The sequence below is a fragment of the Lissotriton helveticus genome, chromosome 8, assembly GCF_964261635.1.
Source record: "Lissotriton helveticus chromosome 8, aLisHel1.1, whole genome shotgun sequence".
In the NCBI taxonomy this organism is placed as follows: Eukaryota; Metazoa; Chordata; class Amphibia; order Caudata; family Salamandridae; genus Lissotriton; species Lissotriton helveticus.
In genome coordinates, this window is record NC_136069.1 from 977,647,220 (window position 1) to 977,657,109 (window position 9,890).

The window sequence follows — 9,890 nt, forward strand, 5'->3', positions numbered from 1 at the left end:
TATCCAATGTTTTTCCTCCTGTATTATATGATTGCTTTTGTGGTCTACACAAATTACAAACTATCGTGTAGCAATGTACCACTTCTTTCCATGTAGCAACATGTATTTTTTGTGATCTAGTTCTAAAACTTCACTGCGGCTCATCTCATTCTATCCACTCCAATATGGCTGCCACATCTTGATCCATGACAGTACTCTCCTCTACATACCCTTCTGGCTGTCCTATTATATATATGCCTCAACATTGATTGAGACAATAACATCGTTTACATACGCAATATCCATAGTTCTGATAGATACATCTGCCGTGTGGATTCCTCACCTTGTGAATATCCCCTTGCGTAAGCAACATTCGGAAATTATTTTCGTAGCTTCGCGCCGACGTGGACTTGGACGTCATAGAGGCACGGCACCGCTCGCGACTCCGCTGACGTCACCGACGCCTATAATAGGCCCACGCCGGCGTGATGACATCAGTTCCCTTTTTTCCGCCTCTTCGACGCTAACGGTTTTCTAGGATCGTACTGTAGCTTCATAGTAACTTTGTTACTCTTATTCTATTATTGTTTCTATTTTCATCGAGATGTCGTCGAAGAAGACTGGCTTTAAGGCTTGCGGAGAATGTGGCAAGACAATGTCTATTACTGACCCACATGAATGCCGAGTTTGGTGCCTGAGTTCCGACCATGACGTCGAGGATTGCCCTTGTTGTATGAAAATGACCCCAAAGGCCCTTCGAGAAAGGGAGGCGAAACTCCTCGTGGCAAAATTGAAGAATAAGAAGGCTAAAAAGGCTTCGAAGTCTCGATCTCGTCGTTCGAGGTCGAGATCTCGGTCGAGGTCGCACTCGGAGTCGTCTTCTGCTCATGTCTCGAGGTCCTCGAGGAAAAAACACAAGAAGAGGAGCCATGAGTCTCATCATCACTCAGGAAAGGACTCTGGTTCGAGGCCGAAGTCGCAGGTCAGACTTCTTAATAAGGAAGCGGAGATTTCGGCGTCGGAGGATCATGACTCTGTTGGTGAGGCTTCGCATCCGAATTCGCCTGGGTCTCCGAAGCAGATTCATTCTCCGGATCTGTCCAATCCTTCTGGTCAGGAGGTTGAAGGTGAGGAGCAGGGGGCTGGTGAGGTCGAGGTTCCGATTCCTGCGGGTTCGTCGACCCCGGTTCCGGGACTCGATGAAGAGGTCGACGTCATATCGACTCCGCCTCCTCGAGATCAGCCCGGAGGACCGTATCCAGATTTTCCGGCTCCAGGTCAGGATCCATCTCAATTCCTGAACGCCATGTTTGGTGTTTATTCCAGGGCAATGTTCCCGTCTGGTGCACCTGTTGGTCCCACGGGTCCTATGGCTTTCAACTTGGGTGTTCCCCAGGCTTATGCCCCTGCGCCCTTCATGCCTTTTATGCCGGCTATACCACCGCATTGGCATTTTCCAACACCTCCTGTATCATCGACGCCAAAGCGTACAACGCCGACTCCGTCGACGCCGATTCCATCGACGCCGGTGCCTACGACTCCAAAGCAGGATTCTGTTCGACCTCGGGTGAAACGACCTCATCCGACTTCGGGTTCGACGCCGGCCCCGACCCCGTCGGAGTCGATTCCGGATCCTTCGACTTCTATCGTGAAGGAAAGGTCACGGAGAGAAGCCCAGAGACTTCTGGAGGAAGAACAGTATCGGTATGCAGATATTGAGGACGAAGAGTTACAGGAGTCTGAAGATCCTTTTGAGGACTTGGGTGAAGCCAGTGGGCTTGAACTGTCTCCTGAGTGGGATTTGGCTTCAGTGTCAAATGTACCTTCGAAAGATGTGGTTCCTTATCACACTGTTATTAAAAAAGCAGAGAGTTTATTGAACATTACTCTGCCCACTGCTGATTATAAGCCAAATATTTTAACTGAGGTTCTTCATTCACCCTCCTCTATTATTGAACCTATGTTACCCTTCAATGATGCATTAGCTGAACCCATCTATGAGGTTTGGAAGAAGCCTTTGTCTGCTCCTGCAGTTTCTAGGACAGTTGCGAGGAGGTACAGGGTTGCTCCTGGTGACCCTGAATTTTTGTCAACACACCCCCTGCCTGAGAGTTTAGTTGTGGAGGCTGCCTGCTCGAAGAGGTCTGCTGGGGCTTTTCCACAGGTTCCTGGGGATAAAGAATCCAGAAAGCAGGATCAAACTGCCAAGAAGGTCTTCTCCTCAGCCAGTATGGCGCTTAAGTCAACCAACGCAACTTGTCTGATGGGGAGGTATATCCATGCCTTGATGGATTCTGTCAAGCAATTGGTTCCGAAAATCCCTGAGGAAGAGAGAAAAGATTTTCAGGAGGTGATATCGGACACTCAAGCGGCTGCGAGGCAGGTGATTCAGAGTGGTCTGGATACTGCTGATTTGGTGGTGAGGGTCATGGGCTCTTCCGTGGCCACTAGGAGGGCAGCATGGCTTAAAACATCCGAGTTCTCTGCAGACGTTCAGTCTGTTTTGATGGACTTGCCTTTTGATGGCTCAGGATTGTTTGGCAAGAAGGCTGATGCTGCCTTGGAACCTTTTAAGGACAGTAGAGCCACTGCGAAATCTTTGGGCCTTCAGTCCAGGGGTACTACTGGAAGGCGCTTCAGAGGGTTTGGCAGATCTTCCTTTCGTTCTTACAGACCATCTCAGCAACAGCCACAACAACAGCAAAATACGCTGTACAAATCGTACAGAGGCAGGCAAAAGTCCCGCCCTAGAGGTCGTCAAGCTTCCCCCTCCTCTTCCTCCTCCCCTTCCCAGCCCCCTGCCAACGCAGCAAAGCAGCCCTAGATCCGCCATTCCGGATCATGTGGTCCCAGTGGGGGGTCGGCTTACACATTTTCTACAATATTGGGAATTAATAACATCGGATCTTTGGGTTCTCAATCTTGTAGAGAATGGGTATGCTCTTCCTTTCCAGGAGTTCCCTCCCAATTACCCTCCTTGCCAAGGTTATTATTCGGAGGACCACCTGCTTCTCCTGCAGGAAGAAGTCCTGGCACTGTTTCAAAAAGGTGCGATAGAGGTGGTTCCAGAGCAGGAAAGGGGTCAGGGGTGCTACTCCCGGTATTTCCTGATCCCCAAAAAGGATGGCAGACTTCGGCCAATTCTGGATCTCAGGATCTTGAACCTTTACCTGAAACAGGAAAAGTTCAAGATGCTCACTCTTGCACAGGTTCTTCAAGCGCTGCTGGAAGAAGACTGGATGGTGTCGATCGACTTGCAGGATGCGTATTTTCATATTCCCATCTTGAAGTCGCACAGAAAGTATCTCCGTTTTACGGTTGGGTCGCAACACTACCAGTTTGTGGTCCTTCCGTTTGGTCTTACTACTGCACCTCGAGTCTTCACCAAGGTGATGGCAGTGGTGGCAGCTCATCTCAGGAGGTCGGGGATACATGTATTCCCGTATCTGGACGACTGGCTGATCAAAGCGGAGTCGCCGGAGAAGGTGCTCGATCATCTGCAAGAGACAACTCAGTTGTTGCACAGGTTGGGTTTTTCGATAAATGTACCCAAGTCTCACCTGGTGCCCTCACAGCGCAACCTGTTCATAGGTGCGGTACTGGACAATACTGTGTGTCGTGCAATCCGTCCTCCTCAAAGGATTTGCGACATACAGGAAATGATTCCTTTGTTCTACAATGGAGCGGTTGTTCCAGTCCTGAAGGTTCTTCGCCTGCTTGGTCTGATGGCTTCTTGCATTCTGTTGGTCAGCCATGCACGCTGGCACATGAGGGCTCTCCAGTGGTGCCTCCGCAGGCAGTGGTATCAGCACAACGGAGATCTCAGGGAGTCTGTGAAGATCTCCAGAGAAGCTGCAGCGGATCTGTCTTGGTGGAGCGTAGAAGGCAATCTGTCTCAAGGAAAGCCTTTTCAACTTCCTCCATCCGTGGCCACAGTGGTAACGGATGCATCCACTCTCGGGTGGGGTGCTCATCTGGGGGACCTGGAGGTCAAGGGTCTTTGGTCTCCAGAGGAAAGGTTGCTTCACATCAACCTTCTAGAGTTGCGGGCGATACGTCTGGCGCTCAAGGCCTTCCTCCCTTCCCTTCGCGGTCAGTCGTTCAGGTCCTGACGGACAACACGACCGCGATGTGGTACATCAACAAGCAGGGAGGAGTGGGGTCGCAGTGTCTCTGCAGAGAGGCTCTGCGTCTCTGGTTGTGGGTTCAGGACCATCAGATTTGTCTGATGGCAAATCATCTGGCCGGAGTTCAGAACGTTCGTGCAGACAGTCTCAGTCGGCAGTTCTCTGCCGACCACGAGTGGAGGCTTCACCCGGGGGTTGTTCACGACATCTTTCAGATGTGGGGGACTCCTCGGGTGGACCTGTTCGCCACTCGCGAGAATGCTCACTGCCTGTCATTCTGCAGTCTCCAGTATCCGATGCAAGGAGCCTTGGGGGGACGCGTTTCAGTTGAGTTGGAACTCGCAACTCCTTTACGCGTTTCCTCCCATACCTTTGATTCCTCGGGTTCTGAGGAAAATTCGCCAAGACCGGGCCCAAGTTATATTGATCGCCCCGGATTGGCCAAGAAGGGTGTGGTACTCAGACCATCTCCACCTCTCCTCTCACCTGCCGCTCCGTCTCCCTCACAGGGCAGATCTCCTCTCCCAGATGGAGGGGCAGGTTCTGCACCCCCACCTCCAGACCTTACACCTTCATGCCTGGAGATTAAACGGGGCAACCTGAGTTCTTTTTCTCTCCTGCCTGATGTAGTGGATGTCATTTTGTCAGCCAGGCGTGACTCCACTAAGTCCATCAATTCTTATAGGTGGTCAAAATTTGTTATTTGGTGCAGGGAGAAGTCTATAGACCCTTTGAGAGCCCATTTATCTGATGTTCTCCAGTTTGCCCTTTCTCTGGCACAGCAGGGTCTTGCTGTTGCCACGGTGAAGGGTTATCTTTCTGAGCTGTCGGCTTTTATCTGTTTGCCCGACCAGCCATCTCTTTTTAAATCTCCTGTTGTTTTAAGGTTTTTGAAGGGCCTCACAAATAAGTTCCCTCCTATTCCTTTTATTGTGCCTCAGTGGGACTTAAATCTTGTATTGACCTTTTTGATGGGTGCTCCCTTTGAGCCTCTTCACAAATGTCCTATGAGGCTTCTGACTTTCAAGACAGTTTTCCTCGTTGCTATAACCTCGGCAAGGAGGGTAAGTGAGCTTCAAGCTCTTAGTCACAAGCCCCCTTTCTTGACCATTCATGCTGATCGAATGGTTCTTAGGACCAGGGCTGCTTTTCTGCCTAAGGTGGTGACTCCTTTCCACCTTGGTCAATCCATTACCCTCACTACCTTTTATCCTCCCCCACACCCTTCCAAGGAGGAGGAGAGATTACACCGTCTGGACCCCAAGAGGGCGGTGTCTTTTTACCTGGACAGAACTAAAGACTGTCGTTTGGATGATCAGCTCTTCATTGGCTTTGCTGGCTGCAAGAGAGGAAGAGCGGTCCATAAGAGGACTTTATCAAGATGGATCGTCTTATGCATTAAGATCTGCTACTCTTTGGCCGGTAAGGATCCACCAGAGGGTATAAGGGCTCATTCTACTAGAGCTAAGTCTTCGACCTCAGCATTGGCTAGAGGTGTGCCTGTAGAGGATATTTGTAGAGCGGCAACTTGGTCTTCCCTCCACACATTCGCGAAGCATTACTGCTTGGATTCCGAAGTGAGGAGGGACGGTCACTTTGCGCGCTCTGTCCTCCAGGATTTCCTGGTTTAGAAGTGTGGACACCCTCCTCCGGGAGTGGGGACTGCTGTGGGAATCTATTCACAAGGTGAGGAATCCACACGGCAGATGTATCTATCAGAAGAACAAGTTACTTACCTTCGGTAACGCTTTCTCTGGTAGATACAATATCTGCCTGTGGATTCCTCACTGACCCACCCGCCTCCCCGTTGTCCACTCTTCTATGCCAGAGTTTCTATTATGTATTTGTTTATTTCAAATGTTTTGTTGCTTTTGCTTCACACTGTGTGTGTTACCTTGATATTGGTACTGTGTATACTGTGTATATGTCTGCTGTCATTGGTCCGTCCGTGTGCCTCGAAGGCACGGAAAAAAGGGCGGAACTGATGTCATCACGCCGGCGTGGGCCTATTATAGGCGTCAGTGACGTCAGCGGAGTCGCGAGCGGTGCCGTGCCTCTATGACGTCCAAGTCCACGTCGGCGCGAAGCTACGAAAAGAATTTCCGAATGTTGCTGACGCAAGGGGATATTCACAAGGTGAGGAATCCACAGGCAGATATTGTATTTACCAGAAAAAGCGTTACCGAAGGTAAGTAACTTGTTCTTTTGTTACTTTGTTTCTATGTGAGTATCCTCAAGCGTTCTTTTTCGTATCTGACAAGATTAAACATACTCAAAGATGGACGCCAATTGAACTGAGAGGAGTGAGAGATCAAATACTGAGTCCGTTTTCTATTTTTATGCCGAGTTGCCCTCGTATCACATGGCTGCTGGTTAAACTTATAGCCAGTATATATAATGCCGTCTTTACAACCACAATGTTTGCTGCGGCGGGAGACGGACTCGTGTGAAACTCGTTTATTAACATTGACTGGTAAGTGGGATAGGGACATCGTATATGTCTGATATTTAGGTCGACTTTAATTGTAATATCTAAAGTCTGCCCACATTAACTTTTGGAATCTTTTTAACCTGTGACATATTGTTTTCCAGTTAGCAACTTATCATGGTTGCGAAAACCTAATACGAGTACCGATTGGTCGTTTACTTAAAACACAAAATATCTATGTAACAAGAGACCCCCTACTACAAGATCGGCTTATACTTGTTGAGGTGAGTTCTGCTCACACGAACAGTAACTCTGATTATGATTGGCATTTTCGAAAGCTAAAACTTTTTTTTCGTGAATGTAGGTTACTTTGTATCTAGCAGATATTCAAGTTAACTATCTAGATATATTACTCGGTTTGTACCGTTTCTGCAATTTACGGCGCATTATAGTCCTCTCTACTTTATTATACGATAATTATTATGGATTGGTTCTAAACTTTACACGTTATGTCTGAATAGTTTTCATTTGGGATATCGTTTTATCCAATTGGTGTCGAGATTTTTCGCTTATAAGCAACACAGTACACTTTATATATCTCTAAAAATTGTCAGCATTCTTATATTTATTATGATTATCGTACATGATGATTATGATATCATTAAATGTTATTTTAACACAGCTGCTGTATTGATATTTTCATACCCAGGTATGCCATAGTGGGGACACGTTGTGTGAAAATATTTGTTACATTTTATGGATCTAAGGGTTTAGCTGTATATGCACGTCATTTGCCCCACATTTGGCTTCTGTGTAATATACCGATTTTGATGCTCTGACTTATGATAGACTAATCATATGGGTCTGTATGACCAAAGACTTTAACTGATATGAGCTTTTCCAAACTGTGTCTTGTTACTGTTAGACGTCCAAATTAACATGATTTCTGATCGACGTACCACTCTTTTTCCCAATGTAACTAGCACAGTCATTCCACTGTATCTGATTGTGTCGCGACCTGCAAAACACATTTGAACCAATTTGTATAACTGCAGATGTTTACTCATCCGTCCATATAAATGGTAAGCCTAAACAACAGGCGATTATACTATGTAGTAACCGCTTACCGTCACCACCCATATAAAACTGCTCTTTATGATAAATTCTAAAATGTAGTACAGCGTTCTGATCTCTAACATGGAGACCGTCTCTCATTGTCTTGCTGTCCATATTCCAATGTAGATGTGGATGCCACATATTGCAACTTCGTGTTTGTCTCATACGCTTGTAACGTATATCTCCCCCTGCTAGCTCTCTTCAATATAAGATGCTGTTCTCATTATAGGTCTTAGTAGATCCTAAATGCAAGTACTATGTTTCATCCCTCTAGGTGCGTTTGTTCAACTAATCCTGCAGTTTGCTTCTATCTTGATGAACAGACAAGACACCTTTCTACCATATCTATGGTGGGTGTAAAGTTTTTAATTGTATATAAAAATAACCTTATGTGTAGGGATATGAAATCTGTCTCCACATATTTTCACTGTGTTCTTTTTCATGTTAATCTGTTCTGCTTTGAGATTAATTTTGATAAAGCTTCAATTATGGTTTGTATATTAGATAAATGGGATTCATTATCACATCGAATGTACTGAATGGGAATTATAATGCTGATGCCGTTATTATATAATGTTTGCTAGTGTAGCGTTATGTAAATATGTATAAATGTATATATAACTTTTTCTCATTATAATTATGTATTTCATTATTTAACTTTTCCAGCCTTGATGAAGTCCTTGTGTAGGACGAAACACGTGTTGGCGATTTATGTGCTGGGAGAATCTGTTTTAATGCAATTTGAACAAGAATAAAGAAAAGACTGAAGAAATCTAAAGTGGATTGTATCTGAATTTTTCTGGAATCCCCCTATCGAATAGAACTTTGTACTCTGGTCCCGGTGGTACTCTTTATGACAACTAGAGTGCTTTTGTGCTTAGGTCCTTATACTTAATGACCAGACTGTTACATTTGTAATATTTAGGAGTGCTGTAATTATAAACTCAACTCTCGATAGTCTATGCGACACACACTGCTGATGTGTGTCAATAGCACCTTGAGGTAGTAGGTGCTCTGAGGTTCTGTAGCACCCATATTATAATTTCTAGTGATAATTTTCCCTATATACTAGTGTGTACAAACTGTATATCTATAAATACTATTCTCTATAGTGTTGTGCGGACGTTTCCCTACGGGAACACTACTACCTAACCCTGCTGAGTCCATTTGTGTCTTAATATAACAGATCCACGGGATGTCAAGGCCTATGTCCAAAGACACACAGTCCTGACTGATCAACTGATTCAGATTAGGTGGTGTCTGATTCAGGTTAAGTCTCATTACAGATACCAAGGAGCGGTTTGCTGCCCATCGGGATCGGTCATTGTGAGCCGATTCCTAAGTAGGTACCTTTTTGGTCACCAACTGTATGATTCGCCACATTTCACTGCACGCACTGAATCTAATTGACAATTTCAGGTGCTCTACACTCCATCTCGTCCTGACGAAGACCCCACAATGAGAAGCTAACAACCCTTCATCATCAGGGGTCGAAAAGTAGACTACCATATACCCTCAAACCATAGGAATAGAAGAAATCAATTTGTTTTGACCTATGTGTTATGATTATAGGAGAACTATGGATCTATATTAGGCTGTAAAGGTTCTACTGTACATAAATGAAATTGTGCCTATGTCACATCACCTTTACCCTGTCCATCACCTTTCCAATCACCCCATTTCCCTCTAAATCTTCTTTTACTCTATTACACCGAGAGCACTGTAAATATCACATGCAATAAAAGTACATTGAAAGTAGTTACATGGATTAACATTAATGCTTTGAATTATAAGAGCATTTAATGAATGTTCTATTTAAAATAAACTTGTGTTCCTGATAAACTTAATCAGAACTGCTCTGTGGTGAATTGTGGATGTTAATGTAAAGTTATAGGGACTACTTTGACCATTTCTTCAACGTACTTCTATTATGACCCAGGTCGGATAGTTTTATGGGTTCACCCCGTTAAAACTTAACACTGTGTCGATGTGCCGGGTCAGCCTCTTCAAGCCCAGGGTGCCCATGCAGATCAATGGGCCATGCGGTGTTGTCCGCTCATCTGGCCCGCTCCGAAAGTCGTGTGGAGGCGGGGGACGTCCCGAGCTGTGCTCTGTAGGGGTTGGAGGTGGCTGGGGCCAGTCCAGGCCTACTCATATGGTGATACAGCCTTACCCCACTCTGCCGTCTACAATTGCCGCCGAGCAAGGAGGCGCACCAGACAACCTCCTCTGCAGCAGGG

General features: G+C 46.1%; 1 long non-coding RNA gene across 13 annotated transcripts in view; it reads left to right on the forward strand.

The window, feature by feature from the left end:
- LOC144771839 (uncharacterized) overlaps window positions 1-9,497 on the forward strand; it is a 131,420-nt gene extending 121,923 nt beyond the window's left edge. For 6 of the 13 annotated variants that reach the window (XR_013599504.1, XR_013599505.1, XR_013599503.1 and 3 more), the window contains 4 exons: window positions 6,699-6,818; window positions 7,523-7,616; window positions 7,925-8,000; window positions 8,317-9,497. This is a non-coding gene — a long non-coding RNA (uncharacterized LOC144771839). Of the gene's footprint in view, window positions 1-6,698; window positions 6,819-7,517; window positions 7,617-7,924; window positions 8,001-8,316 lie in introns of all 13 variants that reach the window. The other 7 variants (XR_013599511.1, XR_013599510.1, XR_013599499.1 and 4 more) reach the window with 5 other exon arrangements.
- The last annotated feature ends 393 nt before the right edge of the window (window positions 9,498-9,890 follow it).